At 37.1% G+C, this 16,813-nt stretch overlaps 1 protein-coding gene and 1 long non-coding RNA gene across 5 annotated transcripts in view; one reads left to right on the top strand and one right to left on the bottom strand.

Moving 5' to 3' along the window:
- LOC114667298 (uncharacterized) overlaps window positions 1-16,813 on the bottom strand; it is a 189,223-nt gene that overhangs the window by 98,406 nt on the left and 74,004 nt on the right. For all 4 annotated transcript variants that reach the window (XR_003718723.2, XR_003718722.2, XR_007933762.1 and 1 more), the window contains one exon: window positions 10,093-10,163. This is a non-coding gene — a long non-coding RNA (uncharacterized LOC114667298). The remainder of the gene's footprint in view (window positions 1-10,092; window positions 10,164-16,813) is intronic.
- Window positions 1-16,813, top strand: part of chsy1 (chondroitin sulfate synthase 1) — a 122,570-nt gene that overhangs the window by 81,049 nt on the left and 24,708 nt on the right. The window lies entirely within an intron of this gene.

Below are 16,813 nucleotides of genomic sequence, written 5' to 3'. Positions count from 1 at the left end.
TATTTGAGTTCATTTTATTTAACTGTAACGTCACAGGATAACTGCTAGCAATTCATTTAAATCAATATATAAGTGAAAGAACTATAAGCAAGTGCTTAGTCTGCTGATGACTTTCCAACTAGAAAGATGTGTCTGTGATCACTTTTTCTGAGCTCAGTCATTTACTAAAATCCTTGTCACAGACCCACAGGAAAGTATTAATGCAATTTATGTGAGTGAGACGCTCTGTCTGGGCAGTAAGACACAGCTGAAGTGCATTAACGCATCCTGCTGTGAACCATACATGCTAAAACAAATGAAATGGAAAGCAGCACAGTCTGCTACTGGAGGATAATTGTTTTAGACAGGGTGCATGATAAGTTGACTTCCTTGTTAAATTGCATCATCTACAGTGGAACACCGATAAGATACAGTGGATTCTTGATTTATCAAAAATATTTGGGGAAGTAAACATAATGATGCAGTGACTTGATTGTAGTTTACATCGCCTTCTCTACTACCACCAACTCCTAGGAAATTTGGATATTTTAGACCATACTGTTTGCCACTGAGGTAAGTCTTTTGTATACTTTTCTTGAATGAGGCCACTTATGCTTTTTTCTGTGTAGAATTTGCTTAGAAATTTTGCATATTCAAAAGATGTGTGTGTGTGTTAAATTAACTGGTGACTCTAAGTTAGCCACATGCGACTCTTTTGTGAAATGGAATGGGGGGGCCATTGTCCATGGCTGGTTTTCACTCTGCCTCCAGTACTGCATGCATGGGTATAGATGTGTCTATAATCTTAGCCTAGAAAAGAGGAATTTCAAACCTGCAAGTAGAGAATAAATTTCTCCACAGTTGTAGACATTTTGCTTTTCCATGGCAAACATCCTCATGAATTCACTTTTAGTGAAACACTGTGCTTCTTCAGATATTAGTTTTGTGGAAAAAGAGGCAAAGTTAACGGCATAAAAGTGCAATGATACCTCTCAATTGTTTATTTCTTGCTTGTACTCCAAGATATAACATGGGTAAGCACAGTGGTAGCTGGTTATCGCTCCTTCCTCTGTATGTTCTCCTCACGCTTATATTAACACTAAATGACATCTGTAAGCAGATATTTAAATAACTGTGTGACTCTGTATAATAATTATGGCAATTGTGTATGTCTATATATTAGATTTAGGGATATAACCGCTAATAGTTTGTCCTCATATACCATATGTGACATATAGCCATTGATTACTTCTTTTAAAACATTCACTTCTGTTTTTTTGTTGTTTTTTTTGAGTAAGGTTTGCAATGATTGTTGAGTACCTAATACATTTTTGGAGCTCAATTTAGTGTAGCATTGCTGGTGGGCTTCATCCCCTTATAACTCCCTTATGCAGGTGGCAGGTTTAGAAAATGAATAGAGGAATGACTCTCAGATGGCTCGTTCACTTAAGTTATTTATGCTGCCGCCCCACAGTGCTAAAGACCTGGGTTAGACTCCCAGCTCATTCACTCTAAGTGAACTTTGTGCCTTCTGCATGTATTCACATGGATGATTCTCTTCATACTCCATTTTTACTGCCAAACAGAATACCTGTTAAGTTAGGCAAAATACAGCTTTAAACTGTGCATGTATATCCATTTTTGGATATTGCTGGAATAGGACTAAAATACATGAGACTCTGTAATGGAAAATGCAAGTTCTGAAAATGGATGGATGAAGAAATTAAACTGCAATGAATCAACATTGTTTAAAACTTGTGAAAAAATCTGAGAGGTTTACCATTGTAAAAGAAGTCTGTAATCTTTTTTTATCAGGGACATATGTTTATGGTAAAAAACCCGTGTCGAATAAAGTTGAAAATTTTCTAAAATAATTTAGTTTTAATACTCCTGATGACTTTCTGCTTTTTGTCATTTTGCTGGGATTAATATCCGCTACCGTGTACATGATGCATACTAAATGTGAAAGGGGAACATATTTGGGTCAGTTTTGCATCTGATAATCCAGAATTGGTCATTAGATTATCCAGAGTAATAGCAATTACAGCCAGAATAAAACTAGTAGAATAAAAATCAATTTCTATTCATATGGAAAGATGCTGTCTTAATGATTTCAGTTATACAGTCAAGCCACTAGTCATCATCTGTTGCTGCTTAATAATTTTGGCTAAGATAAGTGAGTGATGGTGCCCTGTTTTTAATAGATTTACCATTAATTATTAAAAGAAGAATGGGGTAGGATAAGTCTCAAGGGTAGAATGGATATATACACTGTTCTTGTAACCGTGTCACTAAAAACAAACAAAAAAATTAGCCATTTTGTACATATCTTGGTAAATATCACATTTGACGGCCCAGTGGTTACTGGTGTTACCTTACAGCTCCAGTAGATGCGGACTCCATGTGAGTGGAGTTTGCACAATCCCCTCTTGCCAGTGTGTGTCTTTTTCTTTTATAGGTACTCCAGTTTTTCTCCCACATCCAAACACGACTGAATTCAGTTGATTGGAAATTCTATTTTAGTCCAACTTGTGTATAGGTGTCTTCCCTTACCACCCCATGTGTTCAATATTGCTGCTGTACGCTCCAGTCTCTATGACCCTACAATGGTCAAAACAGGTACAGATAATGCATGTATCACATTATTTTATTCCCTAATATGACCTGTTGATGCTTTTAAATTAATAAACCTTTTCATTTAATATCTCAGATTGAATGACTTTGAATTTGCATGTTGAGTTGAATTCCTTTTACTGAATAGACTCTCAATGCTTACTTTCATCATTCAGAGTCATCTGTTGAGAAGCTTCTTAAGTTCCTCCATTAGTATATGGATAATAAAGGGTCTACTGAGTAGCCGCTTGGTAATTAAATGTTCCATGTGAATATTTATTGAGCCCACTCCCCCTCCACCCTCCTCATCCCAGTGACTCAGCAACAGGTGGTCTATTGATCTCAGAGTGAACGTCCCCACATATCATTAAGAAATAAGCTGTTCCAGATGACAGACTTGTGAATAGTCTGTGATTGCCACATAACAATTAGATGTGCCCCCCACGTTCGCCTGACTACATGTCTCCGTAGCGAGCAGTTTTCAACAGGAAAGCAGGATGAGTACAGTGTTTTAAGGAGATGGGCTCCCTGAATCCTATACAAGTTGTGCACCTCCACCCCACAACTGTTGCACAGACTATCATTTCCACACAAGAAGGGCCTGTTCACTTCTCATGCCACCTCTTCTTTCTGTTTTCTGATACTGAAAGTAAGTTATTCCTAATTTAAACTTTTGGCTGGAAAATGTGATCCATTTTCCATTGCACATCCCTCTTTGTGGTTCTTGTGCTTTTTTTTCCTTTGTCATCTTCCCATTAATCTTCATTCCCATATTTTCTTAAACTTTCCAAAGGGCTGTTATCCTTTTTATTGTGTTCTTAACTTTGTATTACTAATTCTACTCTTCTGTTACAGAGTCATACCGTTTCCCATCCCTAATGTCCATTCTTTGTTGTTGTCCTCATTTTTCTTCCCTTTTATGTCTGCGGCATACATCTTGTCATCTGTCATGAGCTAGCATACGGTAAATGGCACAGTCATTTGTTGATATTATTTTACCACTGGGCACAGCATAATCGCCTGGCTACCTGTCTAGAGTTTTCTTGCCTGAACACCAATTAAAAATAGCAGGTGTCAGATGGCATGCTCTTGTCGGCTTTTGAACAGCATCCAGCCTGTTTAATAAGGACTCATGAATGGGTATTTTCTCTTGCAATTTTTGAACTAACCAGAGTCCGTCAGGAACAAATGACAAACCAGCTGAGATCCTTGCAGTTACTTTTGTATCCTGGAGTCTTGGATAACAGGTCTGAAGCATCCCAGCTGTGCAGACCACAATGTTATACTGATTCAGTGAGGTAGTGCTTAATACTGCTGTCTCACAGCCTTTGGGCCAATGCTTTATTTTACAGTTTGAGTGGTGGCAGCAGGTTGCTGGTCTAAACCCACATCTTGCTCATACAATCCCTAGCCTCTATGCTGCACAGCCTTTTTTTTTTTTACCTAAATAAGGCCAAGATAATCTCGGCTTCAGCAAGACATAAATATGAGAGAAATGTCTTGGAGCACAACCAAGGTGAAATGAGCACATGAAGAAAATTGGTTAAATATGTCTGACTAACTTGCTGTAAAATCTGTTAATAAAAGATCAGTCTGACATATACTTTTTTTCTTTTTTAGTGTAGTCAGGTACATCACTGCCTAATGGTAAGCTTCTGACTAGTAACTTTTGGAGGGTTTTTTTGTCTGCTTTCCTCTTGAATGTTTTATTTGTCTTAATTCTAATTTGTCAGGGATGACTCTTACCTTACACTTATGCTGGAAGAATAGGTTTAATCCCTCCAAGCCTCCACAACCTTAAAGTAGGTTTGAAAATAGTATATTATATTATAATAACTGATGGACTGGCTAGCATTCTGGGCTGCTTTCTGCTTTGCACCGAGTACTGCTAGGATAGACTACAGGACTTTACAACCTTCACATTGATTAAGGGCTTTTAAGTATAATATGTTATAATTCTGAGATGTACTGACATCCAATCCAGTAGGATTCCTGCTTTGTACCCAGTGTTGCCCTTCAATAGTTCTAGGCCACCTGTGAATCTGAATTGTATTAAGTGAGTTTGTGAATGCCATGTTATGTTAGGTTAGGTTTTACTTTACTTACAGCCTGCAAATGCCTAGCCCACTTGCACTTGTCACCTGGACTTTACTTTTCCACATCCGATGATTTGTTGAGCTGATCCGTTTGCCAGTGGCAGTTTCTCTAATGAGGAACAGAGATTCTTTTTAAGTAATTTGGTGGGTTTGATGTCTGCTGGCTCAGCGCTTGCTGTGTAGGTCTTACAGACTGAGCTGACGTTATTTGGGTTGTCTGGTTAGCCTGCCAGACTTTCTAAGGCATTGCAACTGAGAAAACCCAGGTGAGACATGTGGGGTGCGGGCACCATGAAAGCAGACGTAAACTGCCAGGCATTAGTTGATTTATTTCATTAAACTGTTACAGCAAATAAATGCAAAAGCATTTTTTTCCCTGTGTATAATGAAATTATGTACTGTCATGAAAAAACATGCCACTTGTTTTGCTTGATGGTCCTTGTGAACTTTCCCAAACCTACTTAATCCAAATTAGTATTGCATGGGGCTGGGGCAAATCCCTAAGGCATCTTCCACAAGGACAAAGAGCCAGCGACAAAACATTCATAACTGAAATACAACTTGCTAGAAATTTTGTGAAACAGAACTGAGCTACACACACACTTTTCCACTCTATCCCAACTCTTCGCAGCCCATTAAATCTGTCAATGTCTTTGCCAGCTTTTGCGTTCTTTTGAACAGTAAAACATTCTCTTCTGTATCCTTTGCCATCATTATGGAATAATTGTCCTATCACTGTTTATACCCACAATGGATTTCAGATGCTTGCAGTTTTCTGTAGTATGTCCTTCCTTTAAAATAGCTTCTCCCATACTGCTCATCACAGGTTCTTAAAGGACATTCCATATTTTGGCATAGATAGGAATTTCTCATTCTAAGAGAAGACGAAAATGACATTTAATGTCAGTAACTATGTGACCATGGACCCAAGATGACCAAATAAAATGCCTCTTTTTCTTTGTCACTTTTTGAGTATTTTTTCCCATGGCTAGCCAAGCAGGGCCATTTTACAAGCATACCTTCAAGTCCCAATTATGGCAGCCATCTGTAGTTAGTACCGTGACTCTCTTTTACTAAATGGCAGCACTAACTACAATTACATTAAAATAGCAATTAATTAACCAACACAAGATCAACACTTTATATGACAAATTATTTTGTTATAAGCTTACTAGAAGTTCCTATTGTGGCTAAAGGACATGAAGGGGGGTGCTTTGGATTACAGTCATATGAAAAAGTTTGGGAAGCCCTCTTAATTCTTTGGATTTTTGTTTATCATTGGCTGAGCTTTCAAAGTAGCAACTTCCTTTTAATATATGACATGCCTTATGGAAACAGTAGTATTTCAGCAGTGACATTAAAATTTATGTACCTGCCTAATTTTGTTATGATGCATATTGCATATTTTCTGTTAATCCAATAAACTTAATAGATAGATAAAGTATCTATCTATCTATCTATCTATCTATCTATCTATCTATCTATCTATCTATCTATCTATCTATCTATCTATTAAGTTTATTGGATTAACAGAAAATATGCAATATGCATCATAACAAAATTAGGCAGGTACATAAATTTGGGCACCCCAACATAGATATTCCATCAATACTTAGTTGAGCCTCCTTTTATAAATCTAAGAGCCTCTAGACGCTGTCCTCCTATAGCCTTTGATGAATGTCTGGATTCTGGATGGAGGTATTGTTGACCATTATTCCATACAAAATCTCTCCAGTTCAGTTAAATTTGATGTCTGCCAAGCATGGACAGCCTGCTTCAAATCATCCCGTAAATTTTCAATGATAATCCAGTCAGGGGACTGTGACGGCCATTCTAGAACATTGTACTTCTCCCTCTGGATGAATGCTTTTGTAGATTTCGAACTGTGTTTTGGGTCATTGTCTTGTTGGAATATCCAACCCCTGTGTAACTTCAACTTTGTGACTGATGCTTGAACATTATCCTGAAGAATTTGTTGGTATTGGGTTGAATTCATCCAACCTTCAACTTTAACAAGGGCCCCAGTCCCTGAACTAGCCACACAGCCCCACAGCATAATGGAACCTGCACCAAATTTGACAGTAGGTAGCAGGTGTTTTTCTTGGAATGTGATGTTCTTCTTCCGTCATGCAAAGCACTTTTTGTTATGACCAAATAACTCAATTTTTGCCTCATCAGTCCAAAGCACTTTGTTCCAAAATGAATCTGGCTTGTCTAAATGAGCATTTGCATACAACATGCGACTCTGTTTGTGGCGTGAGTGCAGAAAGGGCTTCTTTCTCATCACCCTGCCATACAGATGTTCTTTGTGCAAATTGCGCTGAATTGTAGAACGATGTACAGATACACCATCTGGAGCAAGATGTTCTTGCAGGTCTTTGGAGGTGATCTGTAGGTTGTCTGTAACCATTCTCACAATCCTGTGCATATGCCGCTCCTGTATTTTTCTTGGCCTGCCAGACCAGGGTTTAACAGCAACTGTGCCTGTGGCCTTCAATTTCCTGATTTCCATTGCTTACAGTTGAAACTGACAGTTTAAACCTCTGAGATAGCTTTTGTAGCCTTCCCCTAAACCATGAGGCTGAACAATCTTTGTTTTCAGATCTTTGGAGAGTTGCTTTGAGGATCCCATGCTGTCACTCTTCAGAGGAGAGTCAAAGGGAATCAAAACTTGTAATTGACCACCTTAAATACCTTTTCTCATGATTGGACACACCTGTCTATGAAGTTCAAGGCTTAATGAGCTAATCCAACTAATTTGGTGTTGCAAGTAATCAGCATTGAGCAGTGACAGGCATTCAAATCAGCAAAATTACAAGGGGACCCACATTTTTACACAGCCAGTTTTTCACATTTGATTTAATTTCATACAACTAAATACTGCTTCACTAAAAATCTTTGTTTGGGAAAACACCCCAGTACTCAGATGTTCCTAGGAAATGAAAGACATGCCACTGTTATCTTTTTTGTTGAAAGTAGAGTAAATTATTATATAAGCTGAGAGGGGTTCCCAAACTTTTTCATATGACTGTATATGTAGACCCCTGCTGGGGAGAATTAACTACTTTGGAGGTTCCCTGACTCTAAACGAGTATCAGATATTGGGATTACAGAAGCACTTGGGGCCATTAGAGGGACCTCTAACTTATTGTGACTGTGGAAATAGTCACAAGGAACACACCAGAATCATGAGGTATAAAGCTGCTGCTTCATCACTTGGAGTTGGGAGGCTATCCAAGGGTTCAACTAGAAGAAGGAAGAGAGATTAGAGTTGGAGAGAGGGACAGAGGTGTAAGGTACAGTGCTTAGGTGATACAGAGTTCATTAAATGGGCTCCCACCACAATAGATAGACAGGACTTGTTCATTTAGGAAGGCCTAAAGACGCAACAACTGCTGCTTATTATTTTACCTTGTTTCCCACTGTTTTACCTCCCTCTTATTAGTTTTCAAATAAATCATTATTTTGAGATTTTTTTTCCTTCCTCTTATTATTGTGGTTTTAGAAGCAGCTTGAGAGTACCCATATCATCCACAACACCCTTTGACTTTGCTTGGTGAAGGACTCTATACAAGAGTAAAGGAACAGATGGACTGGAATTATTACTAGAGGGCTACTTCACATTATATTGTAGTGTTCAGCTATGTGAAATGGAGAATACTGATTGAGAGCATAAATGGGAGTTATTTCATATACTGATTGAAGGTGATACCATAAGGTTCTTTAGAACAATTATATTTCATTATTGAAACACACTTTTTTTATTTGTTGACCAATCTGTCATGTATTGGTTTTGACAGTGCTGACAAAGACCATATTCATCATACAGTATAAAATTTCAAATACTTTTTCTGTAGTGAGGCTGCCAGCATGGTTATCAGATCATTCACTATGTTGATGTTAACCCATTTTCTGAATGTGTTTGTATGTGTCAGTGCACCTTTGTTCTCACTTCTGGTTGCTGTCTTTTAGTTTGAGAACAGTCAGTTCTGAAGGGGGGTGGGTAGACTGACTCCCCATCCCGTTAAAAACAAATTATGTTATTCTTCACTTCCAGTCCAGATGGTTCAATTTAGAATTTAGGTTCAAGATAGCTCAAGTCTTAAGGGCAGAGGTCAGACTGCAATTTCCCAGCCTTAAAGTCATTGGATCTTCTCTACTAAAGAAACTACAAAGGAAATTACTCTACATTAGTTGCCCCAGATTCCATCTAGATGTTTTTTTTTTTCTCTTTTCGGCAGGCAAGTCTCAACTTAATCTGACAGGCAAATGCAGCAATGTAGGTGTCTTAAGTGCATCCCTGTGCCTGTTATCAGTCCTAATGGGCCATCTTGGTGATTTATCTCACAAAGTGTTTAATTTCATCCAGCTAGCTAAAGGAAACATATGTATGTCAATTGATGGCTGAGCTTTTGATTCTGAGCCTTGGGGAAATTTGCTGTGCTAGAGTCTGACTATGCTTAATAAAGACTGCCAACTCTGTTTTTTTCTTTTGGTAATACTTCTCTATTAGAGTTTGGTTGTTACATTATCAAACATACATAGTGTAGTTCATCATCATTGGTTCCAGTCTATTTTTGTGACATTGGGTCTGAGGAAGAAACAATTTCAAAGCCGATTCAGGGAACCAACTAGACCTGTCATCATATGGGGTCAATATAGAGCTGCTCTTTAATCTAATAGGCAGATTTAAAATCGGTTTAGTTCAATGTATTTTGCTATGCACATTTACAGATATAGGAAAAAATCAAACAATTCCACATGGAAATCCCTAAACTACAAAACTGAAGAAAAAAAACTTTGTTCAGATATATAAACAAAGAAATAAACAACATGTCTAAATATTAGTACTAAAATGGAAAATTACTAAAATATTAAGCGAAGAACAGGCAGCAACAGAGGGGATAAACCAAACTCTAGTTTACTGTAATTTTATGAGTGATTAGCCAACAGTTTTTCTACTTCAACCGAGCCAATTCAACAATGCACCATGGTAATAACAAAGACCTGGCAAAATTTGACAACATTCCAATAATGCTTCCAGTGTAAGGTCCTATGTGAATGACAGGATGGTCAAAATGAACAAAAAGCAAGTCACAACAAGAACAATGATAATGAAGGAATCATTTCTTGCCCTAATTTTATTGCTTTGGTGTTAATTATATGTTTGAATGTAGACTGAGAACATAAACAGAGAACTTTGTCTGTGGGCTTTATTACCGCCATCAGTTTCAACACTCACAATTCTGCAGATGCTGAAGTGATCTGTTAGTAAATCTTACAACAGTCTGCATCCCCAGCTTTGAAAAAGACTGAGTTATTTGAACACTAGGGGACATTTCTGCACATTTACCTGCACAATCTAAGTCACTATTTATTTTTATTTATTTTTTTTTCCACTTACGCCTGCAAAGATGCATGAAGGTATGTTTGTTGTCATGTAGCTGAAAAGATTTCCTCATCCTGTATTGTAATCTAAAAATAAACAGAAAAAAATCACAAGTGTTAATGAGATAAAACACCGTTGCAGATGTGCTGTGGCTTGTCCTCATTTTAGTCCATGATAGACTTATTTAGATCATTACAATTTTAACAAATCCTTCCAAAGAAATGTTTTTTTTGTGCCTGAGTGAAGGAATGACCAGTAAGGTAAAGTCAGTGTATAGCACTGCTCCACCCGAGTAGCAAACTTCATAAATGATACATTGTCCTAACTCTGTGAATCCACACCAGAGGTGAAACAAAATTTCCTTTATAAGCTTAGCACATTATGCATTAATTATAAATACAGCATGTTAATACAGATACACAATATTAATACACTACGCCCAGCCCGGGGTTTGTTCCTGCCTTGCGCCCTGTGCTGGCTGGGATTGGCTCCAGCAGACTCCCGTGACCCTGTGTTAGGATGTAGCGGGTTGGACAATGACTGACTAACTGAATATTAATACAGATACACAATATTATACAGATACATATAAATAAAATCCTGCTGCTCTTTCAAGGCAAAAAAAGCTTTTATTATTGCTAATTTTATTTAATTATAGAATTAGTTGTGTAATAAAAATACACAATTTGTGCTTGCTTTGAAAACAAAATACTAGGACTAATCAACTTTCAATTGAGTAAGTGGCAAGACTGCTTTTTAATACATTGCTATACACAGCCACAGTAAAGAAATGGAGGCTTTGTATTTATCCTCAGATTGTTATAAACAAGGCTAGAGCTGTTTGCCCAACCATCTGTTTCCTGGCTAGCATATCCAGTTCTTTGTCATTGGGAGTCGATGCTTATCCCTGCTTCACTTGGGAACAAGACAGAATCTGTCCTCATACACACACTTGACTACACATCACTCCAAAATTAAATGTACAGTATTGAGTTAATGTTTCCATACTTCCACACTGGCCAGACATTACATATATACTGTACATATGAGATTATATTCATATATTTTTATAACATGACAATACTCCAATTGTTTAAGTAACTCGTTCTGGGTTACAAAGTGAGTGGAAAATGGAAATTGAACAAGCAACCCCATAGAGTAATGTCCAAGGCTGTAGCTACTAAACCAGACTGCCTACTTAAGTTATGTCATGCAGTGTAATGTAATGAACTGAACCTAAACAAGGTAGATTCTGACAGCAAGGTGTCAGGAGGACAAATTCAATCTTTCCCAGCTGATGACATAGTTTATAGATTGTATTGTATAAGTGCACACAAAGTTTGTTATTGTTTGCACCAGTTATACCAGGAATCCTGGAACACTTTTAAACAACTTTCATGGTCAACTTTCAGCTTTTCTTCAAAATTTTCCACCTCTGTAGATTTTGACTCAGCATTTTTAATAAGTGAATCCACATCCAGTAACCATTTTTGCAGTTTTCCAGCCGCTGTCAGCCATTAGACGGTATTTGGCAGTGGCCTTGACGCGACGCAAGCATTTTGCCCAAATTGAATTAACAGCTATAGGAGAAAAAGAATTACAGACAAGGAGCTGCAGCAGCGGACATGTCTGTTTGATTGAGAAAGTGCTTCAAGGTTTCTCTCCCTGTAATTTTTGTTACATCTAAAGGTGGGGGGATAAAAGAAACAAAGTAAATGACAGACATAATGGTCTTTGAATTTAGTTATTTTTCTTTACACCAGCCGCAATGTAGTGAAGATTATAAGGTTCATGTTTTAATAAACCCTCTTATATTATTCTGAACTTCACTTTTTATGCAATTTAAGTTAATAATAAACTTTGTTACATCCGGAGGGAAAAGTGACTCCACTGTTTAGCTCCTGTGGTCCTCCTCCTCCCAGGGTGGAGTGCCGTTGTGGCATTTAATAGACAGCACTTTGGGTCCATGGTATACCTCAAGTGTGTGCCATTCTTTGCCACAAGGTCACAATTACTTTTGTCAATGAGAGGATAAAAACTGTGTAATTTTTAGACTCTGTTTTTTAAACCTCTTTAATTACTGTCATTTTTGAGCTAGCCCAGTAGCCCGAAAGACCATATCAAGTTAAACTCTTATCCTTCCGAATTTCCGTTTCTAACATTATGGACAATACTTTGCCATACGTGTTTAGGCAATGGACATTCTGTCTACATAACAGCTTTCTTTATGTAGTATGTTAGAGTGCCTAGGCATGTGAACCCATGCCTTTTGGAGCACTGGTTTATATATTTATTTTTTAAAACTTTCTCTAAAAATACTTTTTGTCAGAATTTCAAGTTCAAGTTTTCAACATGTGTGTGTATACAATATATTATAGGTATGCCTCAACATGATGTGACTACAGCGGAGTGAAGTCTGTGGACGCATTAACCAAGCAACAAATCACTCAATCATAATGGAACCTGGTACAGCTATTAGCATTATAAAATGCTAGTAGCTTTTGCTATGCAGAAATAATGATTTTGCCTTTTCTATGCACAATTGTGTCCGAATTGCAGCAAGGGTGGATAAGACATGTTTCTTCCATTAGGGAAGAATTTATTTTTTTTAAATGTACTTTTTTATTTATTAGCATAGACAGGTTATTTGTACATCTATTTTCTTCACTCACTCTGTCAAATTCAACTCTCATAAGGTGTCTGATTCTATTATGGCAACATCTAGTGAAAAGCTGGAACCAACCCTGGATGGGGATACCTGTCCACTGCATAGCTGTGCATTTGTATGCTCTCCTGCTTTCACACTGCCACGTTCAAATTGTACAGTAACTGTGCATTAATCAAAGTGATGCCTCCACAGAGAAGCAGGAGAAGCTTAATTTATGGAATTGTTATAGTTGAACCAGCAGGAGAAAAAGGATATATTAAGTTAGGAGATCTCACACCATGAAGTAAGAGTAGAACTTTTAGTTCTGAGACACTTCTCTGTTTATGACTGGTGTCAGGAACTTGTATATTATAAAATAGCGAGATATGCATTAGTACATTTTATTAAAACTGGGAACAGTTCCTCATGTTTAAACCACAAAACTTTGGATAGTGATGCAAAATAGAAGGCTTTGACACATTTGGCATTAGGCGAAAAGGCACACTCTCCAAAAAAAAAAAACAATAAAATGAGACCTATTGTCGTGACTTAAATATTTTAGGGCTTTGTTCTGTTGTATAATTTGTCTGCTGTGTATACTTTAATCATTTTTAGATCTTGATTTTATGAATTTCTCTGTTGGTTTAAATGCAAAGAAGGAATTTCAGTTCTGCTTGTCTTTTATAGGAGCTTGAAAAAGTTGAAAGAAGGCCATTTGGCACAAACATTGTCTTGGTCCACTAGTTTCAGATGTGTTGGGATATGAAGTTCCACCTGTTTTTTAGTACAGGATAGCCCTTGAGGGGAATGACTTTATAACACATCACCTCTCTTTCCTGGCTGAAAACTTAAACTACTGAAAGGATTTCCTTTTATTATTATAGTAAACATCTAATTAAATTCTATTACATGTCATGACAGTGCATTCCACATTTTATGACCATCAGAATGAGGGAGATTTAATAGTGTTTCTGATCGAGTAAGTTTAATTCAACTTAGGAAAAAAAACCAAAAAACTTTCTGTAGTGTACTTTGTTTATCCACCTAATAAACTTGGAAACTTACATATAGCAGGTATCACATCTAATTTCTTGGTGCCTGTAAATTGCTGCTTTGTCAAGAGGTACAATAGTTTTCTGCTAATATGGTGATCAGAATTATTGCTTTTTCTGCCAAGAAAGGTGTTGCGAGTGCCTTCCACAGATTTGGCATTCTTTCAGTGAAATACTTTTTTTGATCATGTGTGTGTTTTTATGTTTGAATATAAATGGCACTATATTTATGGTCTATGTTCCAAAATGCTGTTGACTTGATGCTCCCTGTGTCTTCCTGTCTAACATATGGGACAGTCTGGCGGCCTGGCCTTATTTTTAGGAAAAGGGTGGAGTGGGATGCAGGATGTCTGTCTGTTCTATTGCCAGAAGTTTTGGCACAAGTGCACAAGAGAAGAGAATGTCTTTTCTTTTTCCATCCCTACAGTGTTTCACTGTGTCATCTTGTAGACATTTACAAATGCATAAGAATGAAATGGAGTTGAGAGTAAAATTAATTTCCATGTTCAAATCTGAATGGCATGGTGAGGCAGTAGTTGGTACTAATGGCCTTGCTGGGTTTGAATCTCATGCCTGGTCAATGTCTTTGTGTAATTTGCATATTCTTCCTTTCTCCATGAGGGTTTTGAACAGTTTCTATAGTATCCCTCTGCATTCAAAAGATCTTATTAGGTTAACTGATAAATTTTATTTGGCCCACGGAAAATGAACATGGGTGTACTTATGTGTCAAATGTCATCCAGCACTGGTTCTTGGGTTGTGTGCAGTGCTGCTGGGATTGTGTCCAGTTCTGTGCAACTCTGCTTTAGAAAAACTGGATTCATAAGATGTATAAATGGATGGACAATTTACAGTAAGTCGGCTAAACATGGCAAAGCAGCTTGGAGATTATCAGTTAGCATAAAAACTGTGAAACCCAGAAGTAACTTGATAAAATACAGTAAACGCTTCTCATGCCCTTCTGAATTGTTTGTATTTCTGTCTGCACTAAGAAGAGTTGATGAATGGTTAGATGGGATTTTTGCTCAAGGCTAGGTACCAACTTCTAGTTTCCTTTGTCGCTTTTATTTGTTAATAAGACTCCCCCAGCCATTTTAATCTATTTTTGAGGTTTGTAATTTAAGTTACATTGTAAGTTCAACATTAAGAATCAGTTATGATAAAATATTGGGAAATAAGTCAAGTTTTAAAAATTTGAAGAATTAATTATTAATGTGATCCCTTTTACATAATATACAGTGTGTTCTCAGACAAGAAAAAATTAAAATATTAGAAATGTCTGACATGACAGCCTGAGAACACTAAGAGGCCTTAGAATTGCAAGACATATTTCATAAACAATATAGGTCAATTCGATTGAAGGAACTAGATGGAGTAAAAACCTGCAGATGCCACAGCCATTTAGAGCATTCTATATCAGAATGGCAGGATATTTCTTCCAATTATATTATACAAGAGTAAAAATTATTGTTTACCACAAAATAATGTGACTAAGACTTAATTTCTTTACTTGTTTACCGTAATGATATATTGCAGGTCCCAAAGCACTTTTTACTGGTTCTGAATTTGTGCCTGTTATCAGTAAATGTGGTGTGGGGTTATCTTAAGTGCAATTGAAAGGAAGGAGGGCTGCAGTATTTTTAGACATATTGTAGGTTAGAGAAGAGATAGAAATGTGAGTCAGAGGCCCTAAATTTGGAGTGTCTCAGCCTGCGGCCTTCATTCATTTTCAGGGCAGAAGGGGTTATTTTTCTCAGGTTGATAGTTTTTTTTCTTCTTTTTTTAACATTTTTTATTTAATCCCTGAAGCCATCAGTGCTGATCTTTTGAAATGTAATTTTCCCCCAAGCCAGATGGTTTTCATTCAGAAAATCCTGACAGTAAAGAGTTTGTTTTTCATAATTTGTCTGTGATATAAGTGCATATAGTACTGCTACATTTATTCTGTTTTTCAAAATTAAACACGTTAGTGTGCTGCTGTTCTCCTGAATAGGGACCGACTGACATTTCATTTGTGCATACTTACAGACAGTAAGGTGATTTATGCTGTAAGTCATTTTATTTGTGTGTTTTGCCCATTTCTCAGCCACTGAGGCTACAGCCTGTATAAACAGCTTTGGGTACAGGAGAAACCAGTCGGAGATAGGGTGCCAGTATACTACATGGCAAATTCACACTCGGTTACACTGGACAATCCTAGACTTAGCAATTAATCTAACCTGCACATCTTTAGGATATGTGAGCAAAGTTAGTCTACCTGGAAGAAATCCATCCATAAAGATGGGGAGTTTGTGTTAGCTTCACTCAGAATAAATGAGCCTGGGAGTCAATCTTGGATTTAAGAAACTGTAAGGCAATGCTGCACAACCCAAACTCCTTTTTATTCTTATTTTGAAATTGACTAGGACAATTTCTAGTTGGGTCTTGTAGTACTGTAGTCTAAATAAACAGCAAGTGCCATTTAATGAATTAATTTACAAAAAAAGTGTCACAATTGCAGGTATTCTTAACTTAGCATTGAAGGGTTTCAGGATGGCCCGGTGATTGATAATGGGAATAGCTTTTGTCAAGGGGCAGGCATATTTGAAATACTTGTCAGCAATTATTTTTTAAAAATGTATATAAAGAATGCAGTTTGTTCAGCAGTAAAATTAATCACATTTATGCATATGCCTGTTCAACGTAATCCTTATACCCACTAATTAAACACTATATCTATAAAAATGAGGTAGAAGGCCAGGGGTTTGGGAAAATTTACCTTTTTGTGTTCTGTGTGAGGATCCCATTTCTAGGGTAGCTGTAAAGCTAGTATTTCTTACTTAAAAGTGTAACTATTAATTAAACAAGATACCCTTCTATTTTGTTCCTGTTAGCTCTGTAACTGCTTCGTAGATTTTATTAAGTAAACCACAATGGAGTACTAAGTGATGTTAGCATTAAAGAGGTGGCCCCATGAGTTACATAGAAGGCTGTTAGTTTCACTTCACTCATAAATAACATTTTGTGGCTACGCAGTACACTTCCATTAATTGGCAGG

The sequence above is a fragment of the Erpetoichthys calabaricus genome, chromosome 17 (assembly GCF_900747795.2).
Source record: "Erpetoichthys calabaricus chromosome 17, fErpCal1.3, whole genome shotgun sequence".
Lineage (NCBI taxonomy): Eukaryota > Metazoa > Chordata > Cladistia > Polypteriformes > Polypteridae > Erpetoichthys > Erpetoichthys calabaricus.
The sequence above is the reverse complement of the archived record's forward strand: the minus strand, read 5'-3'. Positions and strand labels throughout refer to the sequence as shown.